Genomic DNA, 22,955 nt, shown 5'->3' on the forward strand with positions numbered 1-22,955 from the left:
CAGTCCGCACGGCCAATCCGATGGCCGAGAAAAGCGGACGACGTGGCCACACTGCCTGTCCTTTTTTTGGGTGCAGGATTCCTATAAGAAGATAACAGATGCGCCAGCAGATGAAGACAAATAGCTTACAGCGAGGACCTCGAGTTTCACCTCACTCTTCCTCTTCAGTTCATTCAGACGACCTCCCAAATCCAAGTCAATCCCCTCCAATCCAATCGTGAGTTCGTGACGATCATCACCAACATGTCCGGCGACACGGCGCCGCACGTCGTGGAGGACTTCTTCGGTGCCGTCCAGCTCTTCAGCGACGGCACCGTCGTGCGCGGCGACGAAGCGGCCCTGATGCCGGCAGAGCCGTTCTCGGACGTTCCGGCCGGGGGTTCAATGGAAGGACACCGTGTACAACGCGACGCGCGGCCTCAAGGTCCGCTTGTACAAGCCGGCGGCGGCAGCGGACGCCGGCGACGACGGAGGTAACAAAAGTAAGCTCCCGGTGCTGGTTCACTTTCACGGAGGCGGCTACTGCATCGGGTCCTACGACCAGCTCGGAGGCGGACACTACCTCCGCCGCCGCCTCGCGGCCGACCTCCCCGCGCTCGTCCTCTCCGTCCAGTACCGGCTCGCCCCTGAGCACCGCCTCCCGGCGGCGATCGAGGACGGCGCGACGTTCCTGACCTGGCTGCGCGGGCAGGCGGCGCTCGCCGCCGCAAGCGGTGGCGGTGCCGAGCCGTGGCTCGCCGAGTCGGCCGACTTCGCCCGGACGTTCCTGTCGGGCGTCTCCGCGGGCGCCAACCTAGCCCACCACCTCGCGGTCAAGGCCGGCTCCGGGCAGATCGACCTCGCCCCAGTGCGCCTCGTCGGGCACGTCCTCCTGTCCTTGTTCCTCGGTGGCGTCCAGCGCACGGCGACGGAGTCGACACCCCCGGACGGCGTCTCGCTGACGGTCGCCATGTCGGATCAGCTCTGGCGCATGTCGCTGCCGGTGGGGGCGACCTTCGACCACCCGCTGGCCAACCCGTTCGGCCCCCACAGCCCTGACTTGGAGCCCGTGGCGCTGCCGCCGGTGCTCGTGGAGGCGCCTGAGGTCGACGTGCTTCGCGACCACGTGCTGCTCTGTTGTCACCAACGTTTGTAATCGTGGCAAGTTATCTTTTCATGTTTTAGATGCATGTAATAGGTTCATTTCAGTTGTGAACATTTTGTAACATCGCGTAGAATCTTAGGTGCATGGTGATTGCACACGTGCACGCTAGGACCGCGTCTTCAGGCGCCTCCCCGCCATGGCTGGCACGCCGTGCATGTCGCACGGTGACCGGAATTCACGGCACACCGTGCAGCGTCCAACCGTGGCGGGGGGAGCGGATCAGAGCCTAGAAAGGCCAAGTTGAATGCATCAAACAAGCTGCGCCATTCGCAGTGAAAAACTGCTCGCTCTCTCTCTCTTGTTCGTGTGCTCACGCCATCGGTAGGATTTTAGTCGCCGCGGTCACCACCGACCGGTGCCGCAACGTGCCGAGCCCCTTACCGAAGATCGGTTCCAACATTCTGGTATCAGAGCCGTGTTTATGCAATACGACGGTTCTGTGAGCCCACCGAGAGAGCCACCGAGAAAGAAGTTTGTCATCCCCTCGCGAACGCCACCACCAACCACCATGGGCGACGCCAGGAGCTCCAACAGTGGCGGCGTCAAGGGGAGTTCTCTCCTATGGCCGATGCTCACCATCGACAACTACACCGAATGGGCGATGCTGATGCAGTGCAACTACGAGGCGCTCGAGATCTGGGGGGTGATTGACCCAGGTACCGGCGTCAAGCGCGCGCAGGATCAGTAGGCGATGAGCGCAGTGCTGCGCTCAGTCCCGAAGGAGATGTGGCAGTCGTTGGGAAGAAAGGCGATGGTGAAGGAGGCGTGGGAGGCGGTGAGGACGATGCGGATCGGCGCTGATCGAGTCAAGGAGGTGAACGCCCAGAGGCTCTTGAAGGAATTCGAGAACATCGCCTTCAAAGAGGGCGAATCCATTGACGACTTCGGCATGCGCATCACCAACCTCGTCGGCAACCTGAAAACCCTGGGTGAGAACATCGATGATGTCCGCGTAGTGAAGAAATTTCTTCACGTGGTGCCGCCTCGCTTCACGCAGGTGGTGGTTTCCATCGAAATGTTCTGCGACCTGAAGAATCTGACCGTGGAGGAGCTGATCGGGAGGTTGCGCGTGATGGAGGAGCGGTTCGATGACAAGACCGAACACGTCACTGACAAGATGGGTCGGCTGCTCCTCGCCGAGGACGACTGGATCGAGAAGAACAAACATCGCTTCCAATCTGGGTCCAAGCCCGGAGGAAGCGGTGTGGGCAGCGGTGCTCCAAAGCACAAGGCGGCGGCGCGCACTGACGGCGGTGCCTCAAAGCAGGTCAAGTTGACCTCTGAGGGCACGCCACGACGCAAAGGCCGCTGCCGCAACTGTGGCATCTATGGCCACTGGGAGCAGGATTGTAAGCGCCCCAAGAAAGACAAGAAGAAGGATCAGGCTCAGTCAGAGGCAAACGTGGCCATCGGCGGCGCTGATCAGCCGGGCACGCTGATGCTAGCCACATGCGACGTCGTGCACGGGTCATCTCACTGCGTTCACTTGATGGAGGAGAAGGTCGTGCCGGTGGACGTCCCTGATGGCGTCTGGGTGCTTCACACCGGCGCCAGCAACCACATGACAGGATCACTGTCAACGCTGACACAGCTTGACAGAGGTGTGCAAGGGACAGTCAAGTTTGGTGATGGCTCCACCGTCAAAATCAAAGGTATGGGTTCAGTAGATATGCAAGATCGAAACAAGGGTCACAAAGTTCTTACTGAAGTTTACTACATACCTGAGTTAAAAAGCAACATTGTTAGTTTGGGTCAATTGGAAGAAAAGGGTTTTAAGTATGTGGGAGAGAATGGGAGATTATGTGTTTATGATCAGGAACATACACTGTTGATTTCTGCTCCTAGAGTTGGTAACAGGCTGTACTTGGCTAAGTTTGGATTGGTTCCACCAATTTGTTTACTAGCACAGTCTGAAGATGTGTCTTGGGATTGGCATGCTAGATATGGGCATATCAATTTCAGATCCTTGAGTGATCTCAGTGCCAAGGGCATGGTTGAGGGACTGCCAACTGTCAGGAGAGTAGAGAAGGTGTGTGATGGGTGTGTTCTTGGAAAGCAACATAGGAAACCTTTTCCACATGTGTCAAGTTTCAGAGCAAACAAAGGCTTAGAGCTAGTGCACACAGATCTTTGTGGGCAAATTACTCCAAAAAGCATAGGGGGTGCCTCATATTTTCTGCTAGTAGTTGATGACTATAGTAGATACATGTGGGTTGAGATGCTAAGAAGCAAAGATCAAGCTCTAGAAAGCTTCAAGAAGGTCATTGCTAGAGCTGAAAATGAATCTGGTGCAAAGCTAAAAGCCCTGAGAACAGATAGAGGAGGAGAGTTTACTTCCAATCTGTTCTCTGTCTTTTGCAGTGAAGGAGGGATAAAACACTACACCACCACCCCATATACTCCACAGCAGAATGGAGTGGTGGAGAGAAGAAACCAATCAGTTGTTGAGATGGCTAGGTGTCTGTTGAAAACTATGAAAGTCCCATCAGTATTCTGGGGAGAGACAGTGAGAACTGCAGTTTATCTGTTAAACAGGTCACCCACAAAGGCTCTGAACAACATAACTCCTTTTGAAGCTTGGCATGGTGTGAAACCCAAGGTCAGTCACTTGAAAATATTTGGTTGTGTGGCACATGTAAAGCTGGTTGGTCCTGGCATAAGCAAATTGTCTGACAGATCTAGAAGAACGGTCTTTATAGGCTATGAGTCAGGCACTAAGGGCTATAGGCTCTTTGATCCCTCTACCAACAAGTTGGTGGTGAGTAGGGATGTGATTTTTGATGAAAAAATGCCCTGGGAATGGAACAACTGGATGTGCAACTCAGATCAACAAGAGACAGACACATTCATTGTGTAGTATGATCTGCCTGACCAAAATCCGACAATAGAAGCAGTGACTAACCAGCCAGCTAGTCCAGGTGCAGGGATAGAAGCTAGTAACTCTGCAGGATTGGGGAGTGGTGTAGGTAACAATGACTCACCACTATCTCAAAACACTCCAGGATCTATTGCAGCTCCAAACATCAATTATGCAACACCACCTAGTCAGCATTCTGAAAATACATTTGGAGGACCACTGAGATTCAGAATTTTGTCTGATCTCCTAGACTCCACTGATGAAATGCAAGATTATGAATACAGTGGTATCTGTTTATTGGCTGCTGATGAACCAGGTGGGGTGAAAGATGCCCTGGAGGAAGATTGTTGGGTCAAGGCTATGAATTCTGAGTTGAAGTCAATACAAGATAACAACACTTGGCATTACACTAATCTGCCTAAAGGTCACAAGGCAATAGGTTTAAAGTGGGTATACAAGGTAAAAAGGGATCCTGAGGGGAATGTTGTCAAGCATAAAGCAAGACTTGTTGCAAAGGGATATGCTTAGAGACATGGAGTGGATTATGAGGAGGTTTTTGCTCCTATTGCTAGGCTAGAAACTATTAGACCGATTCTAGCTCTAGCTGCCAGTGGGAAGTGGGAAGTACACCACATGGATGTCAAATCAGCTTTTCTCAATGGTGAGTTGTAGGAGGAGGTGTATGTTAAACAACCTCCAGGTTTTGAAAACCCAAGATATCCAGGCAAAGTACTGAAGTTGCAAAAGGCACTCTATGGCCTCAAACAGGCACCTAGGGCCTGGAATGCAAAATTGGACCAAGAATTGATCAGATTGGGGTTCTGCAGGAGTGAGGAGGAGCATGCAGTCTATAAGAGGGGCAATGGTGACTCACTGTTGTTGCTGGGAGTGTATGTTGATGACCTCATCATTTGTGGGCCAAACAACAAGTACATTGTTGAATTCAAACAGCAGATGTGCAGAACCTTCAGTATGAGTGATTTGGGGTTACTCAGTTACTACTTGGGCATGGAAGTCAAGCAAAAACCTGGTGAGATTACTCTATGTCAGAAAGCATATGCAGCAAGAATCATTGATCAATGTGGTATGACAGGGTGTAACCCTATAGATACTCCAATGGAGCAAAATTGCAAACTAGTACCTGGGAGACCTGACATGGCTAAAGATGTGACCAAATTCAGGAGTTTAGTGGGGAGCCTAAGATACTTAGTGAACACTAGGCCAGACATCTCCTATTCTGTTGGTATGGTGAGCAGATATATGGAGTGTCCAACCACTAAACACTGGGCTGCTGTCAAAAGGATCGTCGGATACTTGGCAGGCACCACTAAATATGGTTGCAGATATACCACTAGCTCATTCACAAACCTGAAACTGTTAGGATACTCTGACAGTGATCATGCTGGTGACCTAGAGAAGAGAAAGAGCACATCTAGTGTGGTGTTCTTCTTGAATGGCAATGTGGTGACTTGGACATCACAAAAGCAAAGGGTTGTGGCATTATCAAGCTGTGAAGCTGAATACATTGCAGCAGCTTCAGCAGCTTGCCAAGGTGTTTGGTAGACCAGACTCATTGCAGATCTGACAGGTGAGAGGCTGCAAAAATTCAAGCCGTTGATGGATAACAAGTCGGCCTTAGAGCTGAGCAAAAATCCTGTCTATCATGAGAGAAGCAAACATATCGACACACGCTACCATTTCATCAGGGAGTGTGCCAGTGATGGAATTGCAGAAGTTGAACACATTGGCACTGACAGGCAACTGGCAGACATTCTAACGAAGCCACTTGGGAGGATCAAATTCGTGGAGATGCGCTACAAGATGGGTGTTAGTGCTGTTGCTCACGATTAAGGGGGTGAAATGTTGTCACCAACGTTTGTAATCGTGGCAAGTTATCTTTTCATGTTTTAGATGCATGTAATAGGTTCATTTCAGTTGTGAACATTTTGTAACATCACGTAGAATCTTAGGTGCATGGTGATTGCACACGTGCACGCTAGGACCAAGTCTTTAGGCGCCTCCCCGCCATGGCTGGCACGCCGTGCATGTCGCACGGGTGACCGGAATTCACAGCACACCGTGCAGCGCCCAACCGTGGCGGGGGGAGTGGATCAGAGCCTAGAAAGGCCAAGTTGAATGCATCAAACAAGCTGCGCCATTCGCAGTGAAAAACTGCTCGCTCTCTCTCTCTCTCGTGTTCGTGTGCTCACGCCATCGGTAGGATTTTAGTCGCCGCGGTCACCACCGGCCGGTGCCGCGACGTGCCGAGCCCCTTACCGGAGATCGGTTCCAACATGCTCTACGCGGCGAGGCTGAAGCAGATGGGGAAGGACGTGGAGCTCGCCGAGTTCGAGGTGGGGCCAGGTGAACGAAGAGTTGATCCGGATCTTGAAGCGATTTGTACACCGGTGTTCCACTTGAAGTGACCGGCGGCGCTGACGTTGGCGGTCAGCGGACCGGCCTATGGTTGATGATGCCATGGTGGAAGAGCCGTCCTCGTCGAGTTGGTGTTGCTCGCCTTTCCGTTCTTGTTCGCATTTTTGTGTCCTTCACTCATCATCAAGTCGCTGCCGTTGTTTACGCCAAGTTTTAATAGCGGCCATGCTCCAAAAACACAGGCTATGCGAAATCACGATCGGATGCGAGCTGCCATGACTTGCTCCTCTCTCTGGATGTCAGCAGACAGCAGCGCGCGACGGATCCTCTCTTGCGTGTTTAGGGCCTACTAGGACGTCAGGTGCACTACGCTGCGCCCGCATAAGCATTGCTTTTAGTTTTGCATACCTAAGCAAGCACGTGAAATGCTAGACGGCAATCATTTTAAGCAAGCAGGCTGAACCCGGGCAATGCATTGTCCATGATTAGCTTTTGCCTGGGTTCGTGGGTTGTCTATTATCGTGTTGACTTTTGCCATGAATATCATTGCAAGATAAACAGATTGCTCGTGCACCATGATCATGAGAATTTTACCGAGCAATCGTGACAACTTTGAACGTTCGAAATAATGGGATGATATAAGAGGGACCATATAACAGATAGATATCATAATCTGGCATACCCTCGTACAGAGACAATGCTATCCCGAAATGAGTATCCTAAAGGAATTTGGATACAGTGAAACTTCTCTCTTAAAACTGGCAAGGCACCAATAAGGTGCAATACCCAAATTAGTCATACAATCCACACCTACAGATGAAGCAATTGATTGGAAATAATAAGCTAACAATACAATACAGTATGGGTCTTGTGCTTGTTAGAAGACAGACATAACGGTATGCTGCTGGTCATACTCTAGTGCTGTTATCTAACTCTAATTTCTGCATTGCAAAATGAAAAACGTATAGAAATACATGCCAATAGCATTGGTTGCACATTCCTTGCAGCTACAGGTGCTCTGTAAAAGATAAATTCTGATGTAATCATGATGGAGACCATTTTTTAGTTAAAAATAGATAGAGAATGGAACTGAAACCATGAATAGAGGAGCAAGGATATAGTAACCATTCAACAACCATAACCGAAGCTTTATGGTGTGTTTTTGCTGCTGTCAGTGGACAACATACATCGGGCAAGAGGTCATAAGAAATAGGTAGAAATAAAAGCGGAACAACCTAAAGTTGATATTAACATACTGAGTCGCTAAGAATTAGTAAAGCTCGGCAGTACAAAATTAACCTAGATAGTTATGCCAAACTATTGATAAAGAAAAATAAACACTAATTAAAGGCTCACTGGATTCAGCCTGTACTAACTGTTATCGAACTACAGACACTTGGACACTATCATGATTCAGCTCACAAGGTTAACAACCATGGTATGGAATTATTCGTAGATAGTGTGAGGTAACACAGGAAGTGTGATGGAGAAGTGAGATAAAATCTATACACATTAATTCGACTGATATTGTGTAATCAGAGAGGACATGGTAGGTAAGCGTACCAATTATTACGTATAGAAAAACACATGAAGAAAATTAATTTTACAACGAACCTAGTTAGATTCCATATGCTCAAGATTACTTAGGGCAAAAAGAAATTGTGTAATTTGTTAGTTACCTATAAATAGTAACAGAGAAAAGGCAGGCGGCGCTATTAACTCACTTGATTTTTGCAGGTGTATGAGTGTGGAAACGCACATTGTACACCAGCATTGTGGCAGGCAGACAGCGAACATAACACAATCTCACAACATCTGAAAATAAGAGTGGGAAAAAAACAAGCCTGAAGAAACGTAAGCTGGATGTACATATCAGACAGTGAGCAGAGCACAACCTCACAATATCACAAAGCAATTCTGACCGGAGAAAAAAGTAAGACTAAAACACACATCGGTTATGCTCTCCTTGATGGAAAACGGTCTCTGTGGTAAATTAGCAGCAGGTACTACAGTTAGTACCAACAGGTACTACAGCTAGTACCATATTTATTTGTTCCTCTCTGTCAAATTTTGGGAAAAAAACGAATTTAGCTGAGGCCAATAATTAGAATATATGATGACATGGCTTAGGCCAATAATTAGAATTCTATAGCAATCTGAATAAGTACAATACAGTGAACAAAATAAGGATTGCAATTAGTTAGGCTTACATCTGAGAAAAATCCTGGGACCGCTACTGTCTATCTTCCTGGCTTGACAGCTGTAGATGAGGAAGGTGAAGGAACACCTGAAGACGTTGGCAGACAGGCTGGGAGCTGCATCAGTGGCCTCTCGTTGGTGTTGGACATAGCAAAGGTAACCCAGCAGCATCCAGACGTGCAGAAGCCAAATCCAAGGTCGGTGTGCCGTTGCCTGAAGACGGGAACCGGAGAAGGTGAGGGGGAAAAAGAAAGAAAGAAAACATCAAAATCGATTCTGAAGGCCCCGTCAGCATGAGCCTGAATCGAGGCAGAGGACCTCCACCGTAACGCGCCTGCGCATGTCTGGCCGCTATAGCGGCGCCCCGCAACCGTGTTTACGGCGAGGCCACGGCATCGGCGAGGGAAAGCAGAGGGGAGCAACGGAGAGGACGCACCTTCACCTGGAGCCCGCCGCCCTGTAGGCGACGGAGAGACGAATCCCTAGGTGGGCGCCGCCACCGCGCCAGGGGCCGGTCGCGCAGGCCGGAGCGGCAACGCTGGGAGGGGAGGAGGCGTTTAGGAGGCGGCGTATAGTGGAGGAGACTCCGAGGACGCGGCGGCAGCGATGGGAGGTTCGGGAGCGACGACGCCGAGGGAGGAACATGGGCGCACGGTTGGGGGAGGTGCGCGGTTAAAAGGAGTGTGCACCTACCCGAGGCGATGGCTGGGGGAGGGGAAGAGGATGAAGCGGAGGCGTCGAGGCACTGCGAGGTTTTTTTTTTTCCAGAGGCCCTAGGCGGCGGCATTTAGGGCATGTTTAGTTTCCAAAATTTTTTACGCACTATCTATCACATCGAATTTTGCGACATATGTACGGAGTACTAAATATAGACGAAAAAAACTAATTATACAGTTAGGTGACTTTCAAACCTAATTAATCCATAATTAGACATTAATTATCAAATACAAATGAAAGTGGCCAAAATCAAAAAAAAATTGCATGTAAACGCGCCCTGAATGAACCGGGAGAGCGCAAAAGGACGCGGACACACGCACGAGGCACATGGAGGCGGCCGATTCGTGAACAATATCCGCATAGTAGCTGCAGCGCTCTCATCGCGCGGATGCTAGGAGCTGTATGGAGTTACATATGCATGTTTCGTGTTCGCCTCCCTGGTCTGCACGACGTAGCCAATATAAACTTGAAACTCTTCTCCTATTTCGACCAACACATCTTCGGAAAAAGAGAGAAAAAGATAAGACATCGAGACAAAAAAAATCATCAAAAAATACAATCAGCATCCATCAAAGGATGCTTGGAAGAACAATTTTGAGATAATTCGTAATCTTTACTTCTAAATTATTTGTTCTCTTAAAATTGATTCTAAATTTAATATCGAACTCAAAAAATAGTTTGATTTCCATAAGTATTACGATAGATGAAGTTAAAAAAATAATCTCTTTTCATCTCATGGATAAAAACTGCCGCGTGGATCCTATTATACTTCCTCCATTCCAAATTCAGTACTTTTTTGGTAGGTGCATAGTAAAAGTAATAATATATATATTAAGAAAAGCCAAAATATCTTAAATTTTGTAATGGAGGGAGTAACATATATACCAAAACATATAGTAAAAAATAAATAAATAAACAGGTACAGTGTAGAAAAAAAATACATTGCATAATTCAATCTCCATTACAACTATGAAAGATACTACACATAGTGGAAAAATAGTCATTTCACGGCTATTCTCTTACCTCCTCAACCAGAAATGAATATTTTAATGCGTTCGGTGTCCTCTCGCAATTTTGACATAAATTAGAGTGTCCACCAGCAGATTGATCTTTTTTCAGTGTTCACTTATAAAGCGGCCTCACTTTCAATGTCCGCTAGCAAATTTTTTCTTACAACTATAAAAGATATTACGTGTAGTGGCGGAGCTTGAACCACATCCTAAAAGGGGTATCAATGTGTCGGGTACCAATACTAGTGTGCCTGAAGAGAAGGAACTAATGATCATCAGTACCAATTCGCCTGAAGCGATTAGGCATGTGGCAATGGCTCCAAGTGGCCCCTAGGGGTGCGAGCCCCGTCTCGCCTGACCCCTGGGGCGCGGGTCCTGCCTCGCCCGACGGCTAGGGTGCGGGTCCCGCCTCGCCCGACGGCTAGGGTGCGGGTCCCGCCTCGCCCGACGGGGTAAGCCCTGATGATGACTGACCCTTTCAGGCCGTTCTCCTTCAGGATCTGGATGGCGGCGATGTGGGCTCGGATCCTCTTCTTATCCTTATCCTGGACGCCTCACTTCCTCCATGACTCCGGGGCCTCTTCGATCAGGTGCCCGGTGAACTCCGGCAGAGGGGCGGTGGCATCATTCTTGAGGTAGAAACACTGTGAGTGCCACCCCTTGTTGGACGTCGAGAGCCGCATGGACGGGTACTCGCCGGCCCGGTTGTTCCAAAGTTGGATGCTGGCGCACCCCATCGGCATATGCAGCTCCAGCTTGACGCCCCTCTCCCTCTTCTTCTAGAGGTTGACAGCAAAGAAGTGCCTCCACAAGTCGAAGTGAGCGCTGATCCCCAGGAATCCTTCACACAGCGCGACGAAAGCCACCATGTGCTGGATCCCGTTGGGATTGAGATGCTGCAGCTCAATCTTGTAGAAATGCAGCAGCCCCTAGAGGAATTTGTGGGCGGGGGTTGCGAGCCCATGCTTATGGAAGTGGGCGAACGACACCACATAGCCGTCGGGCGGAAACGACAACTCCTCGTCGCCTAGTAGCAACCACTCTGTGGCCACGGTCCATGCGCAGAGAAGGCCACGACGGACGACACCCTCCATGCGCAGGAAGGAGATGTCAGAACGGCACCACGGATCCATTGGAGGCGGGGGCGGATGAATGCGAGCTCAACGACAGTGAGGATGCGGAGGCATGAAACCCTAGTGTTGGCGGCAGCGGCGTAGCTACGGAGGTAAGGATGCAGGAACGCGTGGAAAACACAGAGGGCTAGCCCTTTGGTTTTATAGGGACGATGGGTGCGAGGAAACCAACCACCCGCCTAGATCTCCATGCCCGCCGCGTCCTATCACCATGTCTCATCACGGGGCGTGCACACGCAACCTCTAGCCACCCCCTCGAAGGACACGCCAGATATTTTGCCTTCCCAAATAGACCATGACCCATCGCAGGTAAGTGGGATACGGAGCTGAAAACGCACCTACGGCCCATCTAGGCCCAAGAGTTCAAAGGTTGGCCCATTAACGGGTTCGACAACCGCACAGGGCAACCAAAGAGTGAGGGGTGGAAAGGGATGGGCCCGCTAGCGGCCAATACCCAAGCACACGAGCACCAGGGGCGTCCTGGCCCCACGTTCGAGTCTCGACTGCGTGCGGCGCATGGTTTCTCCTAATAGAGAGGCAGCGAGCCCCCGGGATCGGTCGAACGGCCCCGGGAACTATATGGGCTGACCGTCAGGAACTAGGAGTCGGTCACCAGCTAGGCCATGCTGGGTCCCCATGCACGAGAACTAGGGCTCTACTCGAATTAACCCACTAATAGCTCACTGAGCACCATGGTTCGCCCAACGAGGGAAAATATGGCACGGCTCGACCCCTCTATTTTCTCGAGAAAAAGCGTGAGGGAAAACAAACACAAGACGAGCTAACCCCTAGATCGGACCCCTGCTACGCGCGCGGGCTCGGGGGTTCGGCCTCGCAAAGAGACCCTACGCGCGGTCGCATACGAACTTTAAGTCAATCATGAGGGAAAACCACGCGTGTTGCAACAAGCACGGGTGCCTGCTAGAGTCCATCCACGCAAAAAAGCCTACAAAGGAGTATCCAACTCCTCCGTAGGCTCAGGGGCTACACCCACCGGGTGCGCTCACGCGGACCCGCCGGCAAGTCAAGAAATCCTCCGGGCGATCTCACCCGAATCGTCCGGAGGCTCAGGGGCTACTATCGGGTACCAATACTAGGGTGCCCAAAGAGTAGGAACTAATGATCATCAGTACCAATTCGCCTGAAGTAATTAGGCGCGCGACTATGGCTCCAAGTGGCCCCCAGGGGCGCGAGCCTCATCTCGCCCGACCCCTAGGGCGCAGGTCTCGCCTTGCCCGATGGCTGGGGTGTGGGCCCTGCCTCGCCTGATAGCTAGGGTGTGGGTCTCGCCTCGCCCTATGGCTGGGGCGTGGGTCCTGCCCCGCCCGATGGCTGGGGTATAGGCTCCGCCTCATCCAATGGCTAGGGCATGGGCTCCACCTTGCCCGATGGCTAGAGTACGGGCTCTGCCTCGCCCAACGGCTGGGGCACGGGCCCCACCTCGCTCGATGGCTAGAATACGGGTTCCATCTCGCCCGACCCTTTAGGTGAATCGGGCACCGAACAGGGGCACACGAGCCCCTGAAGGGGCCCACATTATCTCCAACTATCACAGATGTGGGATGTGGGCCTAGAGCCATGCCTGTGACGCTAGGAAGGAGATGGACACGTCTTGACAGGACCTACAACTACAATAGGCCATGCTCGGGCACGCACATCCTCAATAGTGCCGCGCGGACCGGGACTTTTCTACCAAATCCCTGTATGACCCCAGTCAAGGGGAACTATTGACCATACCAAGCGCAAACGACGGGAATGGAGGCCATGACCAGATGATGATGCTGGCCTATAGTAGAGACATGGCGAGGAGTCGCTACATGCCTAGTGGGACCCGCCCGTAGTGGGAGAAGAGAGGCGCAGCCCCGGAGTTCTCTTCTTCCTCGCTTTTCTCTTTCTTCTTTTCCCTCTTCTCTTTTCCTCTGATGTATCCTAGGCCTTTCGCTTAGTCTATAAAAGGGAAGGCTAGGCTCCCCAACAGGGGAGCCTAAAAAATACACATACACATGCACCCGAGACTGGGACCCACTCCCTCTATCACCTATTTGTAACCCCTACTGCAAACATTCTATGCTAGTAACACAAGCCACAACAGCGAACTGGAAGTAGGGATGTTTTGCCCAAACCAGTATAGATCTTGTGTCCTCTAAGCATACCATCCGAGCCAGATGCGCAATCTAGAAATTTACTAGTCGGTGACTTGAGACACTGACAGTTGGCACGCCAGGTAGGGGCCTTTGCACTTCTTGACATCTCCATCAGGCTTCGAATGGCCAGTCACGCCATCGGCTGGGTCCCTGGCGCGCACATGCGCTTCGAGAGCATGGACTTCATCGTCGTCGTGGATGGAGAGCTGGTGCGGGTGTTGGACCCTACTCAGTTTCTCCACCCCATAAGCCTCGACACACTTGCCGATGCCCTCGAGGATCTATGGTTGCATGCACCTGGTGTCGGTGTTTCGAGTTACCAACTAGTAAATTTCTAGAATGCGCGTTTGGCTCAGATGCCGGCGCGACGCCACAACCCATGCTGTCGGTAGCACGGGAGATGGTGCCCAAGGTAGGTCGGACGGAGGGGGACGTAGCCGAGGCATCCCTAGAAGTCATGGTGGCAGAGCAGGGGTCTACGTCCACACCACTGGCCCCTTTCACCGCTGGGGAGACCATCCTGGTGGAGGTGTCACAGCCAAAGGGATCGACGATGCCCGAGGCCAGCGGGGAGTCATCCTAGGCCTTGGCCCTGATAGGCGGCGACTCACAAACAAGGGGAGAGCCCCCGCTTCGGTGGATGGATCAGTGGGACCCAATGTTGACGCTCTTCACCCTCGACGACGCTACCGAGGACATGGAGCGGGAGAGCATTGACATAGGGGTCTCGTCCACGCTCGAGGCCATGGGCAATGCGATGGGTGTGCTGCATAATGCCGTCATCCTAGCTAGCTAGGTACTGCATGATCTTGCTTCTTGTCTTTTTCCACTTGGTTTTCTATGTTTCTAACTTGTGTCTTCCCACAGTCTCTTATGGCTCGTAGTCGGGAAAAGTCCAAATTCCTATGTCAGCAGAAGGACGCCCGGGATCAGCTCATCAAGGAGGCATGACTACATGGGGAGGTGGCCGTGTAGCTTGCCACCACCTAGCAGAGGGTGGCCGAACTGATCCCCCTCATCGAGGAGGCTACCAACCTTCGGGTCTAGGAGGCTAAGGCCCGTCGTCACATCGATGACTCAGAGAGGGTGTTTGCGGACCTATCGTAGAGGTCGTGCATGGATGACAAAGAGGCCATGCAGATCCAGAAGGAGGGGGATGAGTTGCTTCAGAGGAACGCCGAAGCCCGCCAGTGGATCCTCAACCTCCTAGGAAAGGTTGAGAAAGAGAGGGACCTAAAGCTGGGGGCCGAGGAGAAGCTCATGGCCCTGGAGACAAGGGCGAGCCAGGATGCCGCAGTGATTGATCGACTGCGCAAGGAGCGGGACGGGTTGTTCTAGACCGTGGAGAGGCTTCGTTCGGAGCACAACATGGCCCAAAATGAGTGTAGCCAGTCCTACCAAGAGCACGATGCCACAAAGCAGTGAGTTGGTTCCCTCCAAGTTGAGCTTGAAAGGGAGACGACCCAAAAGCTAGAGGCTGAGACCATCTCTGCTGGGCTCATTGCGGATCTAGCTTGGGGCCAGGTGGAGCTCGCTGAGGTCAAGAGAAATCTTTAGGCGGAGAGTGACAAGCTTAGTATCCTAAGCGCTGCCCTCAGAGTGGTCTACAATGACCTTAAAGTGGTGCAGTCAAAGGGGACCAGCTCGCTCGTGGCTCGTGCTGTCTAGATAATGGCTCGAGCGCGCTAGCTCGAGAGGAACACCCTCTGCACTGGCATCAATCGGTCCTTCACGATTGCTCATTCCTATTATGGGGACAGCATTGATCTATAGGCGATGAGTCTAGGCTATGCACCTAGTTATGAGGACCATGAGCTAGAGGAGATAGAGGTGGTGGTGGCTTCCCTCTCGTAGGACCTAGCCAACAGAATAGAAGACATAGTACTCCCCTGGAGGGGTTAGTTAGTTAGGCAGATTCAGGCCATAGAGACACCAACCATGTAATGAATAAGTATTTTTCATTATCTTAAACGCTTGTCCTTTTCTAAAGGAGTGTGATGTGAACTTATGATGAACAAGTTTATATTTTGAATGTAAAGCGAGTCTACCCGACCCGATCCCTTCCGACGTTGAGTCTGCCTAGCTCAAGTTGCGGGTGAAAAAACTTTGATCACGCCGGGGAGCAAAAAACGTCGTAGCTGTCGAGGCGTAGGTGTTTTAGCAGTCCGTCCGGTTTTTCTCAAAGTTAGTTTCCGTGACTTTTACTTTTTAGGCTCTTTAACGTAGGGAGGGGGTCAGGTGCTTAAGGTGTTTCCAATCAAGAGTATTCCCCTATCAACCCCCAAATGAGGCCCGACCCCTGGCCGTTGCTAGGGTCGGGTGTCACTAAGAACCGAGGAAGCGATAACGAAACTGATAAGGGAAAGTACCTTTTAGTTCAGAAACATGATTTTACATAAGCGTGCTGATGACTTGGAAGAAACTAAGGGTAGAAGCAACATAGCTGCTCAATCTTCGAGGCGTTGGCAAAGGCTCAACCATCGACCATTTTGAGCTTGTTGGTGCCTGGCCAGAGTACTTCTGCAATGACGTACGAGCCTTCCCATGGCGAAGATAACTTGTGGCAATCCTTGTTGCTCTAGATGAGGCGGAGCACCAAATCGCCAACGTTGAAGACTCGCCCCCACACCCGGTGGCTGTGATATCGATGCAACGCCTGCTGGTACTTGGCTGCGTGGAGGAGGGCAATGTTGCGTGCTTCATCGAGCTGGTCCAAGGCATCCTCGAGGAACTCCTTGGCCTCTAGCTCCTTGTACATCAGTGACCCTCGGTGCCCCGTAGTCGAGATCGGTCAAAAGGATAGCCTTGGAGCTATAGACCATGAAGAAAGGCATGTAGCCGGTCACCTAGCTAGGGGTTGTCCTTAGGCTCCACAGCACCATGGGGAGCTCTGAGATCCATCGCTCGCTGAACCTATTGAATCTGTTGAAGATCTTGGGCTTGATCCCTTGTAGGACCATGTCGTTCGCAGCGCTTGACTTGCCCGTTCAAGCGGGGGTGTGCCACGGCAGCCCAGTCAACGTGAATGTGGTATTCATCATAGAACCTTAGTAATTTTCTCTCGATGAACTATGTGCCATTTTCGGTGATGATGGAGTTCAGCACCCTAAACTGATGGATGATGTCACAGAAGAAGAGCATGGCTTGCTCGAACTTGATCTTGATGATCGGCCATGCCTCTATCCATTTTGAGAATTTGTCAACGGCGACAAGCAGATGCATGTAGCCTCCGAGCGCCTTCATGATGGGCCCAACCAGATCAAGCCCCCAGACAATGAATGGTCGTGTGATGGGGATCGTCAGGAGCTCTTGGGTTGGTAAATGTGTTTGCCGAGCATAGTACTGGCACCCTTCACAAGCGCGTACGATTTTCTCGACGTCGGCCATGGTGGTTGGCCAGTAGAAACTTTGCTGAAACACGTTTCCAACAAGAGTCCTTGGCATGGCATGGTGTCCATAGGTCCCACTATGGATATCCTCTAGTAGCCGCCTCCCTTGCTTGGTAGGGATGCAGCGCTACAAGACCTTGGTGTGGCTATTTTTGTAGAGCTCTCCCTTGACGATGATGAAGGACTTAGCATGGCGCGCAAGCTATCAGACCTCCATCTTATCTATTGAGAGCACCTCATGGATGAGGCAATCGAGGTAAGGCATCCTCTAGTCAGGTAAGGGGTTGGACCTTGCCGCTGGATCTCCATGGCTTTCCTCTGTTGGGTCTTCGTTGACCTCCATGACCTCAGGGTCGAGTGGAGCTGATAGGGGGTGAGCCCCCAAGCCTAGAGCAGGGAGTATGTCACCGGCCCTAGCTCCCAAGCCCAAACTGAAGGGGTTGGAAGGAGCCGATGGTCGCCTAGCCCCCGAGCCCTAGGCGAAGGGGTCGGGTGAAACCGATAGCCTGTTGTCAGCCTACTCTGGCTCTTCGCAGTGAACCGAGGGCTTATGCTGGTCACTGGCAAAGATGCCAATTAGGACTGGCTCCCAGCCAGACGCCATCTTCCCTAGCTCATTGGCTACCTCGTTGAGCCATCGGGGGATGTTGTTGAGCTCAAGGCCGTCGAACTTGTCCTCTAGCTTTTGGACTTCTTGGCAATATGCAGCCATCTTTGGGTTGCGATAGCTTGACTCCTTCATGACCTGGTCGATGACCAGCTGGGAGTCGCCCCGGATGTCAAGCCATCGGATGCCCAACTCTATGGCAATGCGTAGGCCATTGATGAGGGCCTCATATTTAGCCACATTGTTTGAGGTGGGAAAGTGAAGGCGAACCATGTATTTCATGCACACCCAAGGGGTGAGATGAAAACTAGCCCCATGTCGGCATGCTTCTTCATCAGTGAACCATCGAAGTACATGGTCCAGTACTCTTGATCAACGGCCATCGACGACATTTGGATCTCGGTCCATTCCGCCACGAAGTCCACCAGCGCCTAGGACTTGATGACAGTCCGTGGGACGTTCGAAATGCCTTGATCCATCAATTTGAGAGCCCACTTGACAATTCTTCCCGTCGCATCCTGGTTCTAGACGACCTCGCCGAGGGGAAATGATGTCACCACCATCATGGGGTGCGACTCAAAGTAGTGGCGCAACTTTTGTTTGGTGATGAGGATGACATAGAGGAGCTTTTGGATCTAAGGATAGCGAGTCTTAGAATCGGACAAGACCTCGCTAATAAAGTACATGGTGTGTTGTCATTTGAGGGCGTGTCCCTCTTCTTCTTGCTCCACTACTAGCGCAGCGCTGACCACTTGTGTGGTGGCCGCAACATAGAGCAGGAGTGGCTCCCCGATGGTCGGGGAAACTAGGATCGGGGCCTTTGTCAGGAGCTCCTTGAGCTTATCAAGCGCCTCTTGGGCCTCGGATGTCCACTCGAAGTGGTCGGCTTTCTTTAGAAGTCGATAAAGGGGAATGCCTCATTCGACGAGACATGAGATGAAGCGGCTAAGTGCGGTGAGGCACCCTATGATCCGTTGTACCCCCTTTATGTTCTGTATCAGGCCCATCTTCGTGATGGCTGAGATTTTTTCTCGGTTGGCTTCGATGTCGCACTCAGAAATGATGAACCCAAGCAGCATACCCCTCAGAACCCCAAAGATGCATTTTTTGGGGTTGAGTTTGATGTCATTTGCTCAGAGCTTCATGAAGGTTAGCTCAAGGTCGGTCACAAGCTCATTGGTGCAGTGTGGTAGAACCGCCTAATCTAATACCCTTCCAAGGGTACTTGTCTTCTATTAGACACTAATGTACCCTAGGAGGGAGCACTTAACTATGTAGTTCTAGTCGAGCACACCACAAGGGAGAACTCGAAAATCCACATTTTCTATCAGTATCATAAATGAGAGGATAATGCTTACAAGCATCCCTAACCATTTCTTCCATCTCTTTTAATGCAACATCAGAGTATTACACCAAATGGCTTATAACAACATATTATACAATGTTATCAGAGTTTTAGCAAAAATAAAATCATTTAATGACTAAGTTAAACATTAACATGATGATCAGTTGTATACATAATAATAGGTTATAAGTTTTTCCATTGTAAAACATTTTTGGGTGAAAGTTATAAATAACTCTACATTCGCAATCGTAAGGAAATCCTCGCTGAGCCCACCAGGAGGTTTCCACACGCAAGTATCAGCCTAGCATTCACCTGTCACCTATAACAGGGGGAATAAAACCTTGAGTACTCGATTGTACTCAGCAAGACTTACCCGATAGGAGGAAAATAAAAGACTCCAAAGATATGCAAGGCTATTTAGCTTGTGGGTTTATTGCATCTGTAGGAGCATTACTAAACATGCATCCTTATATTCAATTTTATTAGCGGTCATCATTAGTTCATTATCTAACCATTCTAGGTAAGCACCTATGCTACTTTTAAGCAAGGGTTGAGCAATCAGAACCATTTTATCATCTTTTATATTTTAGTTCTAACTATGGTGCTAGACCATAGCCAAGTCATACCATCTCACACGATGGTTTGCGAACCAATATATCCTAACTGGGTATCCCAAAACACACACCCTGTTTGTACCCCAGGCACAAACAAGACCAACTCGTCTAACTCCTGTCAAGGGGTCTAGGTCCCTATCCAAACTTGGACTCCAAGCCCCCACACCTGAGTCCCGGACTCGGTGCGGTGCTTAGACCTCCACCCAAAAGCCACCCCTAAAGGTTGGTCCGGAAAGAGCTAGAACCCATGACAAGAGAGTGATAAAGTCTTCCTGCTTCCATAAGCAAGTATGTTCTCATGACAATAAGTCTGTGACCTAACTACCATCCATAGCAATGGACGGTCCTCAATCAACATAGGCGGGACAAATGCAACCAAAGCCTCGCTCAGTTGCCTAACCAAGTCCAAATCCACATCCAAAGTATAGTCTCACCCGGTCTCCATTTATTACCCTGATATATTTCATGTGATAGTAACATGATAATAGTAATAATAATTATATCTTTCCTATCTCTCATGAGTGACAGGTAATCACTCGACTTCTACTGAGGTCCTATAGCATAGCAATCTACATGATCCTGTCATACTAGTAAGACTCATGGGATAAGGATAAATATATGTAAGTGGGTTTCATTCAACTCCTTAAACTTAATGCACAAGCATAAAATAAAGTGCAGAATAATAGGGGTTATGCACTAGGGCTTGCCTGGGTAAAATATAACCAAGTTAGCTTTTCATCATGGTGGCATGATCATCAAGTCACCATCTGCTTCCGTTACTCCAGACGACTCCGTGACCCATCATTGCTCCTATCATGAGATATGCGGATGCAACGTAGGGACGTAAATAATCAACGGTAACCGCAACTCTAAAATACGATTACACCTCATAAGCTAACGAGCTAGCTCTAATGACTAACATACTAAGCCATATATCCACGTGGTCAAGCGAGGCTCATTTCTAGAAAATGTTTTCGTTCTATAAACCCCCAATTATTTTGACATTTGATTGATTAAATATATATTTTTGTACAAGGGCTCATTTACTTACCTTAACAAACTAATTCCTATCGAGCTACAAAAATTACGGTGAGCACCTAATAATGTCAGGAATTTACTGTAAAAATTCCAGGGTCAACACTGCTACCAATCCATCACAATAATTTCTACAAGTTTATGTTTAAATAATATTACGTATCTCAAATTAATTAGATTACTCTTAAAAATTCTATGAAACTATGTGAAGAAAATACAATAGAAGATAGATTAGGATTTTACGAACTCAACAAAATTGGTTTCACAATTTTTGGATTTCAACAACATTTTATATTGAATTTTCAAATTTAACACAGAACTAAATTAAGATATATTTTAGAAAACGAGAAGGACCGACGACACCAATTCGTCCCAGCAGCCCAATGACTTCGCACAGGAGTGGCCGCACGCACAGCTGGCCGACCCAACAAATGGCCCACGGTGGAGAGCCCACGCGTACAGCGCAATTTGTAGAAAGGACCCCACTGTTTTGATTAAACACACGCTACGACACCGCACTATTCCCTCAGTCTTAAGTTTTGCGAAAAAACATCCTCAAAGACGTTGCCTTCTCACTACGCTAGTCCCCAACGTGCCCGCGAGCGGTGGCGCGGCACACCGGCGGCACGGCGGCTGAGCCGGCCACGCTAGGCTACCTGCAATAGCAATAACAGACCAACTACGACTTATGGCTAAGTACGCACGACTAGGTGGCAGTTACAGGCTTAGGGACGTACCAGCATGAGCCATGGCCGCAAGCAGCTATCTGTGGTGATGGCACAGCCGTTCAGGCTACTTAGAGCACCAACGGGTGGATAAAGACGGTGGGGAAGCATCACGGTATGCTGTGGTGATGGTTGAAGCTAGAGGGCGCCGTGGTGGTCTAGCCACATGCAAGCCACCAGGACGGCGGTGCTCCAGACTGGACACCCATTTGCCACCACCCCCTGACCAACACCCTGGCCAACTGGCATGAGCACCGGATAGAGTAGGTCAAATGCGCTCGTGGATATAAGCAATTGAACTCACTCGAGTCTTACCCCACTTTCGTGGGCACGGCGGTGCATCCAGCCAGCGGTGAGAAAGATGCCCAATTGGTGGCCCATAGCACTCGGCTATACCAAGGTGAGGATTGGCTGCTAGCTGGCCTTCCTATCTAACTACTAGTACATCGAATTGAGGTGCGGTGCTCCAAACTGCACGTATTTGGCGTGCGAGGCGGCGATCCTATCAGTGGCAAGGCCAGGTGGGGCGGCAACTCTTCAAGGCTAAGCTACCTCGGTCAAGGGTGTGATAATGAAGTGAGGCGTCCGCACAGGGAGACTTAGAGAGAGAGAGAGAGAGAGAGAGAGAGAGAGAGAGAGCATCGTGGGGTGCTGCGATAGACTGCTCAACCATGGTAGGATGTGGGCTACGGCAGGGAGCGGCGACCGCGTGCGGGACCATCTCGCAAGCCGGTGCAACAACACGACATGAGAAAATGTAGTGACACCGCGACAGGGCATTTGTTCAACGTGACTACAGAGGTAGGCAGTGGCTTGGTGAGTAGGTGCCTTGAGTGGCAGAAGTGGTACACGTTGGTTAGATGACAGCCACCATGGCGATGGCTTGGCCTACGCACAGCCTTGCCGGCAGCGACCCTAGCTCGGTCCTGCAGAGATGAACGCTGCTAGCCCTGGCCTGATGTGTGGCTAGCCACCAGTGAGGTTGCCTAGCAAAGCAGCGGCCATGGCCAGACAGCCGCGTTGCCATGTTCACGTGGTGATCGTGGCCACAGGAGCCAAACGACCGAAACAACAACACGCATGGTTTTTAAAGCAGAGTAAAAACTGCTAATGATCTCAATCGAGATCCAACCAACTCCCCTATCCTCAAGCCCACAGTACCAACATCCCGACGAAGCAATCAACACATCGAAAGAACAACCCAAGAAGAAGATAGAAGCATGCCAACACGAGCTCGCCACAGGAGTACCAATTCATGAACAGGACGTCAATGACAAGGTTCACAATGCATTCAAATGTAGTTTGGGCAATTTTTGCGAGAGCAATGTACTACCCGATGAGGTTACTGAAGCACTTGAGCATGCAACGCTGATATATGGCCCTAGCGTTTTTCAGACCAAACGACATTGTGGCATAGCAGTATGATCCGAAGGGGGTGATGAAAGAAGTTGCGAGTAGGTCAGATTCCTTCATCATGATCTAATGGTACCCAGAGTACGCATCAAGAAAGTAGAGGGTTTTGCACCCTAAGGTGGAGTCGACCACTTGATCTATGCGCGACAAAGGAAACAGATCCTTTGGGCACGCTTTGTTGAGACCCATGTAGTCAACACACATTCTCCATTTCCCACTCTTTTTTCTTATAAGAATGGGATTGGCT

General features: G+C 50.3%; 1 long non-coding RNA gene and 1 pseudogene across 2 annotated transcripts; one reads left to right on the forward strand and one right to left on the reverse strand.

Annotated features, from left to right (window-relative positions):
- Positions 1-203: 203 nt before the first annotated feature.
- LOC136457736 (carboxylesterase 15-like) lies at positions 204-6,422 on the forward strand (annotated as a pseudogene).
- Positions 6,423-6,867: 445 nt separating this feature from the next.
- Positions 6,868-9,300, reverse strand: LOC136457737 (uncharacterized). 2 transcript variants are annotated; one of them, XR_010759794.1, is made up of 4 exons: positions 9,013-9,300; positions 8,588-8,789; positions 8,102-8,437; positions 6,875-7,395 (listed from the first exon to the last, which is right to left on the reverse strand). It is a non-coding gene; the product is annotated as an uncharacterized lncRNA (long non-coding RNA). The 2 variants fall into 2 exon arrangements; XR_010759793.1 differs by having other exon boundaries at positions 6,868-8,437.
- Between the last annotated feature and the right edge of the window lie 13,655 nt (positions 9,301-22,955).

Source organism: Miscanthus floridulus, chromosome 6 (assembly GCF_019320115.1).
Source record: "Miscanthus floridulus cultivar M001 chromosome 6, ASM1932011v1, whole genome shotgun sequence".
NCBI lineage: Eukaryota > Viridiplantae > Streptophyta > Magnoliopsida > Poales > Poaceae > Miscanthus > Miscanthus floridulus.